The sequence below is a fragment of the Sebastes umbrosus genome, chromosome 20, assembly GCF_015220745.1.
Source record: "Sebastes umbrosus isolate fSebUmb1 chromosome 20, fSebUmb1.pri, whole genome shotgun sequence".
Classification (NCBI taxonomy): domain Eukaryota; kingdom Metazoa; phylum Chordata; class Actinopteri; order Perciformes; family Sebastidae; genus Sebastes; species Sebastes umbrosus.
The window spans coordinates 6,444,495-6,460,076 of NC_051288.1; the positions used below are offsets into that span (position 1 = coordinate 6,444,495).

A 15,582-nucleotide genomic window follows, 5' to 3' on the forward strand; every position below is an offset into this window, starting at 1 on the left:
ATAGCATGGCATGGTTGGGACCAAGGGACTCCTTATGATTTTTAGTTTCATATCATTCCAGTATCCTTCCTCTAGCTTTAAAACCCGCCCGCTACAACCTCTGAAAAACAGAAGAGCGGCCGTTGGATTTAGAAGAGGTTAATCTAACCATTTGTCAGTACCTCTGCGCCCACTAGGTGTAACTCTGAGGCCCACCAGTGGGCCCCGGCCCAGTGGTTGAGAATACTAACTCTAGAAGATGCTCATTTTCCCTAATGGATAACAAATAATCTTAAATCGAAGGGTTGTGACTACATTACATTTTTAAAGTACTATTTGCAGCATTCTAAGGAACAGTTCAGCATTTTGGGAAATACTCTTATTCACTCTCTTGCTAAAAGTTAGATGAGAAGATTGATGGTGACTCACTGTAGGAAAAAAAACACAAATTGTGGCTTCAAAATTTTGGGTTGTGTACGGCTTAAACAAACAAGATATAACATGTTAATTGAAAGTTCTTTTTTTTTTTTTTCAAAGTTCTTTTTTTGGGGGCATTTCGAACGGATTCGAACCCGGGCCGCCGCGGTCAGGACCAAGCCTTGTTACATGGGCGCCCGCTCTACCAACTGAGCTAACCCAGGTGCCCGTTAATTGAAAGTTCTAGTCGGTGAGGTTATTTTTTACTTCGGACAGAGTCAGGCTAGCTGTTTCCAGTATTTATGCTAAGCTATGCTAATTGACGGCTGGCTTTAGCTACATATAGCATGCAGACATGAGTGGTATCAATCGTGTTCCCAGTATTTATGCTAAGCTACGCTAACTGTCTGCTGGCTGTAGCTTCATTTAGCATGCAGACATGAGTGATATTAATCCTGTTTCACAAAATGTCAAACATATCTTTATGAAATTCAGTGTGACACCTTCATACAGTTACTGTTCATCAACAAACAAATGGTTAAAACGTTTTCAAAATGCAGACCACATAAACGTCGTTGCTTCCCGTTCTAAAAAAGAAGTTGTTTCTCCAGTCTAAGGTTCATCCTGTTTGTTTTACTGAAGAGGATAAACATTTTTTTCCATCTGCATTTCACTCTTTATATCATGTGCCAGCGCCAGAACCTCCGATAGCATCAGCTCTGTTTGCTATAGATGAACAGTGCAAGTCCCAGCTGCTAGCACACAATGCAACAAATAACAGTGCGGAGGCCAATAATCTTGTTTGTTGACAGTAATCTAATTTATTTGTGGTAATGATTTATTCATGTCACAGAGCCACTTGGAGCTTTTGCATTGAGAAATGCCTGAATTAGTACATTAGCAAGCTGAAACAAATAAGGATAAAACAGGTATTTAAAGTTTTTTGGCATTGTGAGAGCCGTGCAGAAGAAAATCTTCACCAAGCTACTCAATCTAAATAAAGCAGAGAATTTTACTTTTCTGCAGCTGCATTGATTTAAAACTCTCAACAGCGCCAAGAGCTATTCCCTGAGCAGGTTCTTCTCAAAGATATTGATTGCAGTGCGTGGTGAAGATCTCTAATAACTGGACATCAGGGATAACGTTACCAACAATATGTTATATGTCAGATTGACCAATGAGAAACCCCTCCCAGTGAGAGTGACATTGACAGAGAAGAATAAAAGCAATGTCTCTCTATTCTAATGGGTAGTGAGGTGTGAGGGGGCGTCTACATGAATAATTAATCCACGGTTTTATATTTCTTTAATAAGAAATAATTCCGCCCGTGTTTGACCAAACTATGTTTTCACTTATTTATGCACATGCATGTGTGGTGCATTTTTAATGTGTGTTTACTTATTTATTTGTCCATTTGCTTGACTGTCAGTCTCGATCACAGCAGGGCTGGAGGGCCCGGTGAGGGACACAATCGCACTGTAGCCTCTCTTCTGAACCCAGGCCAGCCAGGCTTTGTTTAAATCAGCAAGTCATGTAGGACAAAAGGGTTTTCCTCATCCCTGATGTATAACAAGTTGTGTAGCGGAAATACTGTAAAATAGCTAGGCTCGTGCTGGCTCTTCGGCTAATGATGTCAGCAAGTGTCTTAAAGGGATAGTTCTGGTGTTTTGAAGTGGGGGTGTATGAGATACTTATCCAGAGTAAGTGTATTACCTACAGAAGGTGACGGTCGGCACGCACCCAGTTTGGAGAAACAGACCGGAGTTACCGCACAGAAGCAAAGCAGCGTACTGCTGTGGACGGGGCCGGCAGCAAAACATATTTTAGTCACCTAAAAGAAAGGACCATCCGAAAAAAATCAATATCAGTTTAAGTGTACGCTATATTTAGAATATTTCACTGCTTTACCTTGATGTCAGCCCTTTTCGATGCTGTTGTATCCATCTATGCTCTCGCCAAAACCAGACTCCATTGAAAAAACCTGTAATTTTACCTCGCAGAACATGGGGGTTGCTGGTCTACCGATGCCTCGATTGGTTAGTTTGTTTGTGCTATTGTGTGACTTTTGTTAATCCGAACTGACCAAAGTCACACAATAACACAAACAAACTAACCGACTGAGGCAGCGGTAGACTAGCAACCCCAGAGTTCTGCAAAGTAAAATTTCAATAGAGTTTGGTTGGTTTGGCGAGAGCATAGATAACAGCTTCAGTTTCCCGTCAGAAACATAGACTGTATAGCTGTCTGATGGCAAGCTAAACAGGTGAAAATATTCTAAATATAGTGTAAGCTTAAACTGATTTGATTAGATTTTTTTAGGTGGGCTTTCCTTTTAGGTGGCTAAAATTTGTTTTGCTGCCGGCCCCGTCCACAGCAGTACATTGGCTTTTGTTCTGTGTGTTCTGTCTGCTTCTTCAAGCTGAGGGTGTGCCAAGCATCATTTACTGTAGATAACACACTGACTATGGATAAATACCTCATACAAGTCCAATTCAAAACACCTGAACTATCCCTTTAACCACAGAGGGAACAGGTAAGATATGCACCGAACAGGAGATACAGGATGTCGTCATCATTGACCACCACCAGTGTTTTCAAAAATCTGGTTTAATAGGAGTTGCCTTAATATTCAGAGTGTGTATTAGTGTGTGAACAGTATGTGTGCGTCCATTCGGCATCAGCGGCACTACCATCGGTCCTGATGTGAGGATTCAGAAAATTGTGCGATATCCATGAGCAGCTGTCAGCACTCCTGATTCAGCTGTCTCGCTTCAGCAACTGAGACAAAAATCTGACTCACCAGGTTATTGATTTTTTTGAAAATGTCACATCGAGCCTTGTTGGATAACTGCAGGCCTGCCAGACACAAATAAATATTGGACAGGGCTCAGCCTTCATTAATCTGGGAAACACGCCCGTGTTTGTGACCTAGTTCCGTTTTAATTGAATGATGCTAATGCATTGTATTGACTTTGACTTTGTTTATATTTGAGCCAAATCTCAAGGCGCTCTGTGCTCTTTTCCATCCTCTAATGTTCATGTGTCTGTCGACGGCCAATGGCTTTGGGTTGGGGCTAAAGGGGTTTTAAACAGTCACTAAACAGCTGTCCAAGATGCCAGATGTAGGGCTTAATGGTTAGCACTGTCGCTTCAAAGCAATGTCTGTGATTTAACAAGCAGGGCCAGCTTTGTGGAGTTATAACGTTCTCCCAGTGTTTGTGTTTAGGTTTGTCAACATATCCTCATAAAACCGTTCGTATGATATCTTACAAAAAATTACTCCTTATTTTTTGTGCATTTCCTATGAATATCCAGCAAAACGTGTCAATTTCTGCTTGTTACATGCATACAGTTTTTTTCAAAATAAACTTCAGTCTTCACCGGAAACAACTTGGTTCAGTTTAGGCAACAAAAGTACGTAGTTAGGTTTAGGAAAAGATCGACTTGGCTAGGTTTAGGCAACAAAACTACTTATTTAAGTTGAGGAAAAGATCAACTTGGTTAGGTTTAGGCAACAAAAGTACGTAGTTAGGTTTAGGAAACGATTGACATGGTTAGTTTTAGGCAACAAAAGTACGCAGTTAGATTTAGGAAAAGATCGACTTGTTAGGTTTAGGCAACAAAAGTACGTAGTTAGATTTAGGAAAAGATCGACTTGGTTAGGTTTAGGGAAAGATTGACTGGGTTAGGTTTAGGCAACAGAAGTACGTAATTAGGTTTAGGAAAAGATCAACTTGTTTAGGTTTAGGCAATAAAAGTACGTAGTTAGGTTTAGCAAAAGATCAACTTGGTTAGGTTGAGGCAACAAAAGTACGTAATTAGGTTGTACGTAGTTAGGTTTAGGCAACAAAAAAAACCAAGCAGTCTCCTTGGCAAAAGTCCGGTGTTTTACCGACCCATCCACCCCGACTTCCTCCCTCTACATGCCGTTTGTCGCTCTTTATACTTCGTGGTTCACGATTTCGTGGGATATTTATGAATTACAGTGCATTACCTTTCGTAGTTATAGCTACGAACGGTGCAGTTCTCCTCCTGTCCAAAGACACACACAGTAGATCAGGTGAATTGGAAATTGTCCAATGTGTTCCTCCAGCGATCCCAGTCTTCCTTTCCGCTCTCGGGCCACACATTTGTATTCCCACCTGAGTTTTCTTATCATTCCTGTTTTGTTTTTTTATTTTTTTTTACCATCACTTCCCTTAGTCCCAGCTGACTAAGAACGTAGCGTGGTATACCACGGTGACTTGAGGAGGAAGCATTTATTTTTACCCTCTGATGACTCCAGGACCTTCTCTCTTCTCTCCTGCCGCCTCCTTACTTGCTTCTTCATCATGCCTCTCACTCCTTCTCTTCTCTGCTGCGACTGTGCAGAAGCATTACGAGGTGTGTTTATGTATGCGTGCGCGCGTTCTCCAGATGTGCAAAGTCTCGTCCGGGATGAATGGGACTTTCTCACATGAATCTGCATGGATGTCTGATCTAAGTGGTTTTAAAAAGCTATCAGAGTGGGAGGCCACTTTAACACATCCCAATAGGCCTGGGCTAGTCTGAAATGAAAGGGAAGACGATGAAATGATGAGGAAAAGGAAAATGAGTGAAAGACTGACGCATGCACAGAAAGTGAAACTACAACAACTCAAGGGGAAAGAAGCGTACACATTTTAATTTTCAGCCTTATTGCGTGGTGATTTTCGTTGTCTGTGAGTAATAAAAACAAATTACATAATGCGGTTAACATCCGTCCACCGAGGTTTCTGACAAACAGCAAAACTACATGACATTGATCTGTGAGGCTCGAGTGATAAGGAACAGGTGGGCAGGTAGTGATGTAACACATCCTCTTATCAGTGCACACTAGCTGCTGGTGTCAGACTGAATGTATTCAGTACAGAAGCACCTCTGAAGGTATAGGCCTGAGAATCAGTCACACTCAACAGGTTTTAATTACATTTTTAATCAGTTATTAAACTAAAATGATAAGAGCATGGATTTGGCATTTCACTATTGTTATTGTTTGCTGTGCCCTTTGTTACAGAATGATGTCAGGGTGTTGTCAATATTGTTATTGTCAACGTCTTTCAGTTGTCATGGGCTCAGAATGCATCTCCGAAATAATGAAAGCAGCCACAGTCGAGCAAGCGGGAAATAATGAAGGAGAGAGAAGAGAGGGAGGATTTCTCAGCTGTGGTTTTTAGATGAAACAGAGACAGACGAAGGTAAAGGCTTACCTCTCCTCAGGCACTTCAGATTTTCAAACTCACCTGGAATTCTTGAAGCCACTTCTGGCTGTTGCGAAACGAGACGTTCGGGGGGCTCCTCCCGAGTGAAGGCGTCTTTGTGTTTTCTGAAAACCAGATTTAAATCTTTTGAAGAACTTTTCAAGAACTAAACTGTTAGTTAAAAAAACAAACAAAGGGAAGTTCGAAGAAATGCTGGCAACAAAAGACTACTGTATGTCTGACTGAATACAACTAGGAATATACTACAGTTTATAATAAACTACTGCTACAGTACGACCACCTGATATCACGATCCATACGTGCTGCCGTTCTTACAACTGAGCTAACTCCATTTGCTCATAAAGACTGTGAGATGCAAGTGTTTTTCAGCTTTGATTTTGCTTATTTACTCATGAAGGTTTTCAGGGGCTTTAAAGTTTCTCAATTCGAAATTCAGAGCATATCTATTGCCTCCACACAGCTCTCAACATGGCGACGGCTGAACCGACGGCTAGCAGCTAATGGTGCTAACAGCACAAACAGTGTAAACAATGGCAACAATGCTGACTAGGGATGTCACGAGGACCAATACTTGGGTACCAAGTAGACGCCAACATTCTAAAAACGTGGCACTACTCGTTTTTCTACAGTACCGCAGGTACCGCAGGTACTGGGGATCAGAGCTCGAGACCAAGGGCATCCTGTTGTCCCGGGGATGATAGAAAATATGTTCGGGTCGCAGTAAACTCACTATCGACGCATCCAGGGGACGCACCCTATTTTTTTCTTATAATACAAAATTGTGAACAACAAATCCGTGTTGAAATCGGCAGGACGAGAGCTAGTTAACGTTAGCTGTTAGCTCCGTGCAGGACTGTGCTGCTTACCGGCTGCTAACAGCTAACGTTAACTAGCTCTTGTCCTGCCAATCTCAACACGGGAGGTGCCATTGATTTACCTTATGCATTCAGGCTCTATTCAGTAATAATGAGTATTGGGTGTACTCAAAGGTACATTTTAACATTATCAGGATGTGTTGAAATGTAATTTCAACAAAAAATAAATGTTTGCCCGGCTATGTCAACAAAACACGGAGAAGCTCGGATGACAACACACACAGAGAGAGAATGACTTCATTCTCTGCTCAGGTAGACATTACTCCTCTATATCTTTACATAGCAAATAGTTGTTTGATGCTATATTAATGCTCTGGATATCGAATTGAGAACCTTTAAAGAAACATTACGTAGTTTGTATGACTTTTATTTTTTTATGTTTGTTAAGTAGGTTACTGTAGTAGAGGCACATATTCAATAGAATGGGTTAACCAGCTAATTAGAGCACAGATCCAATAGAATTGCTTGATGAGCTAATATCATAGTGCAAACTATTACTGTTTTATAATCTGTCCATTTGGCTTGTGAACAAAATACAATGCCTGAATGTGAAAGCTTTACACACCGTGCGGGGGGCGTTTTTTTTCATGCAATTAATTTGCACGTCAATATATTTATTTTTAGCTGTTGTTTTGTCATAAATACTTTCACACAAAACGCGAATACTACGCGGCGAAAAATTAGGTTGAGTTCTCTGAGCTTTCACACCGCGAATAAAGGCATCAGCCAATCACGTTGACGGGTTGAGTTGCGTCTATTTTTATGAAACAACAACACGGAGGCTCCGTAGTCCGAGCCAAGACGGCAAACTTTATTACTCCTTTCAACCTTGACAAACGCAGCACAGACCAGATCCACTCCTTCTGTTCTTACTTTACACAATAGAAGCCCTAGATATGTAGTATTTGCAGGCAAGTAGTTAGCATTTTTGTGTTCATTATTTGCCCTCGGTGTGTAAAGGCTTTAATACAGCCTGGAAAATGAGTTTCTAAAAGGCAGAAATCTAAGCAGCTGTTGTAAAATAACCCTCCGAAACCCTCAAATTGAGGCCTCATTACATCATACAGTAGTGCTATAAACTAACTCGTCTGTAGCTCAAAGGCTGGATCATCCTCACCCAAATTGTTCGTCTGACTCACATCCAATAAACAAACAGGCTCTAACTACATTAGGAGATTGTGACTATGCAGTTACAATTACAGCTCTTTTTTGTTTGTTGCTGTTTTGTTTTCCCATGGTGTATTTTTATATCTGCTGCGTTGTATTGATAAGTAGAGGAAGAGTGCTTTTGGAGGATATAGGGAGGAGATATGGGTCGAAACTTCCAGTGGGATCAGGGATTTTCCCTTTGATCCACAAGCTCATTAATTAACCATAAACAACATCAAGAACAAGAACAACAATTACAAGCCACCGACTCCGAGTCTCTCCGAATCCCTTCAGAGAGGGGATGCAGCGAAAACCGGGAGAACATGAACGGATATGCCTGTATAATGCCTGTTGTCTTTGCTGTGTAATGCGAATATGTGACCCTTGAAAAGCCAAAATACTGCATAATGCATGCTATTCTTCTCAGAATAATGCAGGTGAATCTGCTTTGAAGTGTTCATACATGCTCCGAGTACAAAAGCCTTCCTAGGCCTTATTACATTGGCTTTTACTTGAATTATTTTCGGTACGTATGCATGTAAGGATAATATATGTTCGGATTGGTTGCAAATTTTTCCTCACGTCTTTAGGTGCAAAAGCATAATGCAATACTGGTTTCAGTGTTTCAGTTACAATTTGTGGGCATTTAATTCAATGTGGATGAATCATTCATCAACACCCACACTACAGTGAAATCATCTCACCAGCATTAAAACTTAATGTTCCTGCTATGTAGCTTGAAGATGTGCATGTATGTTAAAGTTCATCTCTACTTTTAACGTAGTATTGAGCTAAGGGAAACGACTACCGGAGTAACCCCTGAGACCTGCGGGATGGAGGGCGATCCTGACCTACATTACTGTCTTTCAGAGGCTGTAGCAGGTTCAGTTTCAGAGCTAGAGTGAACGTACTGATATCATATGAAACTAGAAAACCTAAGGAATCCATTACATGTTATGCAAATAACGCTCCAAAGATATGTGAATGAAAATGGGTTATATGGGTACCCGTGAGTCTCCCCTTTACAGACATGCCTGCTTTATGATAATCACATACAGTTTGTGGCAGAAACCATGCATTCAGAGGATGGATGGCTTTCCTAGGTAGATTGACAATAAGGGGGTTTCTGAGCAGTTTCCAGAACAGAAGTGCTCACCATCCAATCGCCGAAAAATGCAATTCTTCAGAAATCTCAAAATGTCAAACGTTTTTGATACCAAATGTCATAACCTGGCCCGTGGGCCATGACAAAAATGGGAACGGACACAAAATACCAAATAATGTAGAGTATTTATTATCACAGCATGGCTATTTCTATGGTGTTCCTCAAGGTCTTGGGGTCTTTATGTGGTATTTTGGAGGGATTATTGATCATTTTTATCAATTCTTGAGTGGTAAAAAATTATTATTTATATTTAGCACCAAATCTGTGTAACAAATGGATCAAAAACATTTTTGCAACAGCTTATGAGACATAATAGAGCATGGGAATGACCACCATATACTTTTTTAATATTATTTTTTATTTGATTTATGCATTATTAAATTGTATGTATTAATGAATAAAAATGTAAATAAAGAAGCAAATCAAAAGAGAAATATCCATTTTATTAATTACAAATTGAATCAATAATTAATTATTAATTAATGTCTAAATTCTTTTTTTATATTTTTGGTACATTTAATGGCTTATGTATTTATTTATCGAGTTATTTATATATTAATTGATTTATTTTTGATTTTGGCAGATTCCGTCCTCCATACCACCCATGCCTAGTTATGGTTGCTAAACTGTTCAACAATCATATTGTACATTGTTCAGCATAATGGAAGCATAGCAGAAGCAGCATTCATGTCCCTATAAGTAAATCATACCATATGCTGCGATTATCCAGCATCCATTTAATCCGCTATCTTCATACTGGCAAAGTCCTGTCAGTGTATATTAAACTTCAGGCTCTTAATGGTGAAGATGACTACTTTTTGGAATGTAAACCTAATCTTAATATGTTCAAATACTTCTGCCACCCGTACCAGGAGAACATGTACTAAGAGAGGGCTTTAGTTCTCGCAATGTTCATCCGGTTGTGATGAAAACACCCCAGAATTAAAGCTGACAGACTGTACTTTAACATTGTCATCACTGCGGAGTCTCAAAGTAAAAATACTACACAACCAAAAAAATGTGTGATCCATGCGCTCACATGGAGCTCGCCGTGTGATGCGGCCGTGACAAAGAGCTGCGTCTGTACCACGGGCCAGATTTAGCCTTTTTTTTTTTTTGATAAACCATTTCTGCCTTTTCTATGTGTCCATCTGCCGCTCTTAATGTGCTCACACTTCTCCTCTCTTTGTATCCTTTTTTCACCTCAGTTCAGAGTGGAGAGCACAGCTTGTGATGTCTATATCGATCCTTTCTCACCCTCTTTTTCTTCCTTTTTTTCCCCCACGTCTCTCAGCCGTGTCTCTTCTCAGAGCAGCTGTGCTGAAGTGAGTCAGAAACGCATATAGAGACACAAGCTGCGTTTTGATTTACAAAGTAACCCTTAGTATCGGCCATATTCTGGTTGAGGTCTCACCCAGTTTAAGATGTTTAAATGGACCTTTGATAACCCTGCGGCTGGGTCTCCCTTCTGCCACGAATAAAAAAAAAAAAAAAAGATGAAAGCGTTTTCCTTTCAAGTCGCGGTGTCCCTGCCCACTATGAAATAGTCCCAGTTGTAATATGAGCACTAAGAACCACCTGCCATTACGCTTCATGAAACATCTCAGCACATGTTCCTGAAGATGTGAACATGTCATTTTTTAAGCAAATGCTTGAAGTTGAATTGGAAAGGAGACAGGCGCCCACGATTTCACTTGAAGAAGTACTCCATGAAATATTTTCAAAGAGGTATTTATATCAGAAATAATTCAGTTAGACTTTTGGACTGGATTTGGGGGAGCATAAAACTGAGTTATGGAATGATTTGAAGAAATTAGAAAGAATGCTAAATAAGAAAAAAATTATGTACATGTCTGACTATCAGTAAATCTGAACCTTTGTGACCCTGCATGGATTTTTCTGCGTTGTAGTCTGTGTCTATGTGTTGTCATTGGTGGCCTAGTTATCTAAAATGCATACCATATAACAGTAAATGTAACGTTCAGCCCAGTTAGGGCTGGGTATTGTTTAAAAAAATTAAGATGCCAATTCCAATACCAATACAATACCCTTAAAGTGACAACAACAGCTGTCAGTGTGTCAGTGTGCTGACTTGAGTGTGACTTGCCCCGAACTGCATGTGATTATCATAAAGTGGGCATGTCTGTAAAGGGGAGACTCGTGGGTACCCATAGAACCCATTTTCATTCACATATCTTGAGGTCAGAGGTCAAGGGGATACCTTTGAAAAAGGCCATGACAGTTTTTCCTCGCCAAAATTTAGCAAAAGTTTGGAGCGTTATTTAGCCTTCTAGTATGGTGATGCCATTGATACCAATGGATTCCTTGTTTTTTTCTAGTTTCATATGATTCCAGTGTCTTCACTCTAGCTTTAAAACTGAGCCCACTACAACCTCCGAAAGATTTATTGCGTAATGCGTTAAAGAAATTAGAAGGGTTAAAATGAATTTGCGTTATCGCGTTAACTTTGACAGCAATAACCAATACCAATAGAGTACTTCATCCGATACCCATCATGTGAATGGAAGCTGTGTATGTGTGTGTCCCATTGGCTACAGTAGCTCACTGTAGTTTGTTCCCTCCATTCGCCAGCTCAAAGCCGCTCCACTCAAATCGTTCAAAAAAGAAACAAGCTGTGTTGTATTTTAATTAGGGCTGTAGGCTACCGAATGTCTTCTTTTTTTTTTTTTTTTTTTACTTTCGAAGCTTCTATTGAGGTTTTCAGATGAAGCTTTGAATGTCTGTCGTCATATTTTATGACATCACCCTAACAAAAAAATCCTCAAACAACATTCACCATCAAAAGGGATTCATCGGTCAGTTTCGTTTGATTGCTGCTAGACCGCCCCATTAAAGCAGCAGTAGGCGAGATTGGAGCAAATATGATTTAAAAAAAAGTTATTTTTATGAAACGGTCATTATATCCTGACAGTAGTGCATGAGACAGGTAACCTAAGGGCATCTGCAAGATTTCACAGACCGGAGGAAAACAACCAATCAGAGCCGACCTGGAGCCTTGCTGTCTCTGAGCAACTGTCAATCACTCGCAAACTCCGATCAAAAAGGTATTGACCAAACTACTTGGCTAGTTTGGTCGATACCTTACAGGTATAGAGTACCGATACCCAAGTCCTAGCACCAGTCCGGCGTCATGATCTTTGTTATACAGCAAGTCATCATAGTGGTCAAAAACATACATGCAGAATGTACAATGAAAGGACGACGTGATTTTCAGCCAGTGGGTTAGTTTCCATTGCTGTACCTGCTTGTGTATCTTCTTCAAAGCATTCGTATCACGCTGCAACTTCCACTCCACCAGAAACCCTCAAGAATGGAGGTGTTGGAGTGTACTTAACCACAGTGTCCCTTGTTCAAGTCCAGACAGCAGCCCTCCTTGGTGCAGTGTCCTGGTCTATCACCATAGCAGACAATCAAAACAAAGTCTTCCGTGCTGTGTGTGACCTCCTAGCACTGTTATCAGCTCTATCCTCTCTGCGTGTCCCACTATGTTCTCTGTCCTCTGTCCTCTTTTCTTACGTCTTGTCAGTCTGTCTAAACATTGACTTGTTTTCATATTCTCTCCCTCCTCTTGACCTCATTTAGCTCCACCCCATTCATCCTATGTGTCCCGTCTATCAAGGTTATTAGGTTACTCCTGCCTCTTGCTCTCCTTTTCTCTCTGTCTCTTATTTTTTGGGGAGGTTGGGGGGGTTGGGTGGGGAGGAGGTGGGGGAGTTGTCCACTCAGCCAAGGCTTTCTTAGCCTTTTTATTCAGGCCATCTCAGCTCAGCTTGGCGCAGCTCAGATCAGATCATACACCGGGGGAGAGGAGAGGAAGAGGCACAAAGAGATTCAGTAAAGATGGCAGAGGAGCACAGAGGAGGAGGAGGTGGAGAAGGAGGAGGAGGAGGAGGAGGAGAAGGCGTTGTGTGAAGGAGGAGATTCTGTGTGTCTACATGTGTGTGTGTGTTTTTTAAGAGTGTTTATGTGGGAGAGAGCGTGCGGTCAGCATCACTCGGGCTGCAGTTTGCTGCGATGACTCCAGCAGAGCCGACAGTTACATCATAACTAAACCAGCCCTGCAGGCCAGACTTGTCTGATAACAAACAACTCTTTGCATCACTGCTCTGCTGTGGTCCCATTTTCAGTCATATCAGGTACAAATTTGTTTTTGCACAGAACACGAATGAATTTTTTTTCCAAGTAGGCAGTGAAGCTGTTGTCTTGTGGAGTGAATTTAGATTTTTTGTCCACATTATTTGGGTTGTTCTGGCGGACTCTTCAGTGTCTGTGATACAACAAAAGTAAACTTAGCTTTTTGTATTTGCTTTTTAAGATGCACAGTTCCACTTTGCTGTGTTGCGTGATATAAATGAGACCGATTTGTCTTTGTTACACAGAGTGTAACCAACATAGACAGTAATGTATACTGCAGAGCAGAGAAATATGTAAGTGCATTTGTCATTATTAATCATATTGGGGTCAGATCACTGCATTATTTTTTATTTTCACAGTTCAGCTCTCTTACTCTCACTTAAAGTTAACTTAAAGTTAAACTACTGTGAACAGTACAAATGACATCAGTTCCATAGAAAATGAAATTTAGGAAGAGAGAAAGGCTTAGGTCATGAAAAAAAGATTTTCAAGTTTCAACTTAATCAGCCAAGTATATTTTGTTACTTATAAAATTAAATTTTTTTTTTTTAATTAAATGAATACCGATATGAAGTATATGATTTTCTGGATCATTTTTCATCTAATTTTCACATCCTTGCTCTAGATCCAATGAGTTTTTGCCCTGTTTATACCTACATAATAGAAAATCTAATTTATTGCAAAGTAACTTGATCCCAGAAAATAACAATTGAACTTTGGCTTTGGCTAATTAAAGCAGCAGTGGGTAGAAATGGAGCAAATATGATTACAAAAAGTTATTTTTATAAAACGGTCACTATATCCTGACAGTAGTGCATGAGACAGGTAATCTGAAAGAAATCATGTGCCTCTGGTATCCTCCGGTGCTCCTAATGGCATCTGCAGGATTTCACAGACCGGAGAAAACACAACCAATCAGAGCCGAGCTGGAGCCTTGCCGTCTCCGAGCAGCTGTCAATCACTCGCAAACTCCGATCAAACGGTCAAACTAGGCAGCGCTGATCAAATATGAATCAATATAGGAAATACCAAGCACCGCCAACCAGCCGGAGCAAACTTTCTCATTTTACAGCTAAACAGTACACTACAAGATGTTTCTGAAAACATTTGAGGCAAGAAATAGACATTACAGTAACAGAATATTAATTAATATTTGATCAGTGCTGCCTAGTTTGACTGTTTGATCGGAGTTCACGAGTGATTGACTGCTGCCTCCGTTGAATGAACAGCCAATAGGAACGCTCTCTCTCTTCGAAATGACCTGTGATTGGTCAAAGTCTCCTGTCACAGGCTAGATTTGTTTAAAGCCTGAAAACAGAGCCATGAGGAGGTGCAGAAGTCTAGTTTTCTCTCAGAACACTTGGATTACAATATGCTGAAAGGTTATTATACAATTTTTGCCCAATGATGCCAAAAACATTCTGCCTACTGCAGGTTTAAAGGTACCCTGTACTTTCTTGGCACGCCTCTGTTTCTTTTTATATTACCGTTACCGCCACCCTACTGACCCACATCTATGAGGCTTATAACCACCCAGAAAGCCCATTAAATGACCTGATAACAGTCAAACCGGCTGTGCTTCTTCTCATGGGACTGCAAAAAAAAGAAAAGAAATAGAGATTTCTAACCATGTTGCTGATTTTGCTTGTCCCAGCTCCCCAGGCAGAATATTGCAACACACTCTGGTCACTTGGTCCTGATCTTTGATCGTAGGATGGCCGTGGGAGCTCCCTGCGTGAGCCACGTAGCCGCGGCTCCAAAGGCTCTAGATCGACTGTAGCCTCGAGCAGACAACACCAGCCTGTCAGGCTTCCACTTTGCCGACTTGTTGAGCTGTCAGGTTTTATTGTGATGTTTTTTATGGTTTCACACTGAAAGCTTTTCAACTCGAAACCGCACTGGCTTGAAGGATATTGTAAGCCAGTCCATCACCTTCAAGACTAACAAGTTCCTGTTCAGGTTGTGAGTGTCAGGAGGGAAAGAGTTAGTGAAAGTAGACACACATGCTGTGTTTCTCACGCATGCACACACCCACACATCCTCCGATGCACTGCTCTCTACTCCTCATCTACCTTGCCTGTGTTTTTGTTTGTGTGCCATGTCCTTTGGATCCGATTTATGTCATTGTTTGTCATGTTATTTCTTGTCTTTGTTGTTCAAATCATTCGTGCAGTTAAACTTAACTTTAAACCTAACTCGTTCTGATGATGCCCTTTAGCTTTTGAAGTCTCTATAACTACCTTGTGCTGTACTGATCCTTTTTTACCTCATATTTAGTTTTGTTTGTTATGAATTTTGCAGCCACTGATTAGACCTTGCCCTGCAGATATTTATTGGCCGATGCAAGCCTGAAGCGAACCTTTCGGTGGCCTCGACTAGAGAAAGAGTTCATAGAGAGTTGGATTATGCAACTGAGTGATGCCCATTGCATGTACGGTCCAGGCATGAGTGAATGAACCTTAGAAAAGTAGAATGGACATTCCCATTCAAATCAACGTAGCAGAATGGTCACAATGCTGGCCAGTTTTATGTTTACCTTTGCCATTGTGACCGTTATAGAGGGCTAACTTCTGTATAAACTAGGGCTGTCAAAGTTAACGTT

At 40.8% G+C, this 15,582-nt stretch overlaps 1 protein-coding gene across 2 annotated transcripts in view; it reads left to right on the top strand.

The window, feature by feature from the left end:
- snx29 (sorting nexin 29) overlaps nucleotides 1–15,582 on the top strand; it is a 173,038-nt gene that overhangs the window by 86,343 nt on the left and 71,113 nt on the right. The gene's annotated exons all lie outside the window — the stretch shown is intronic.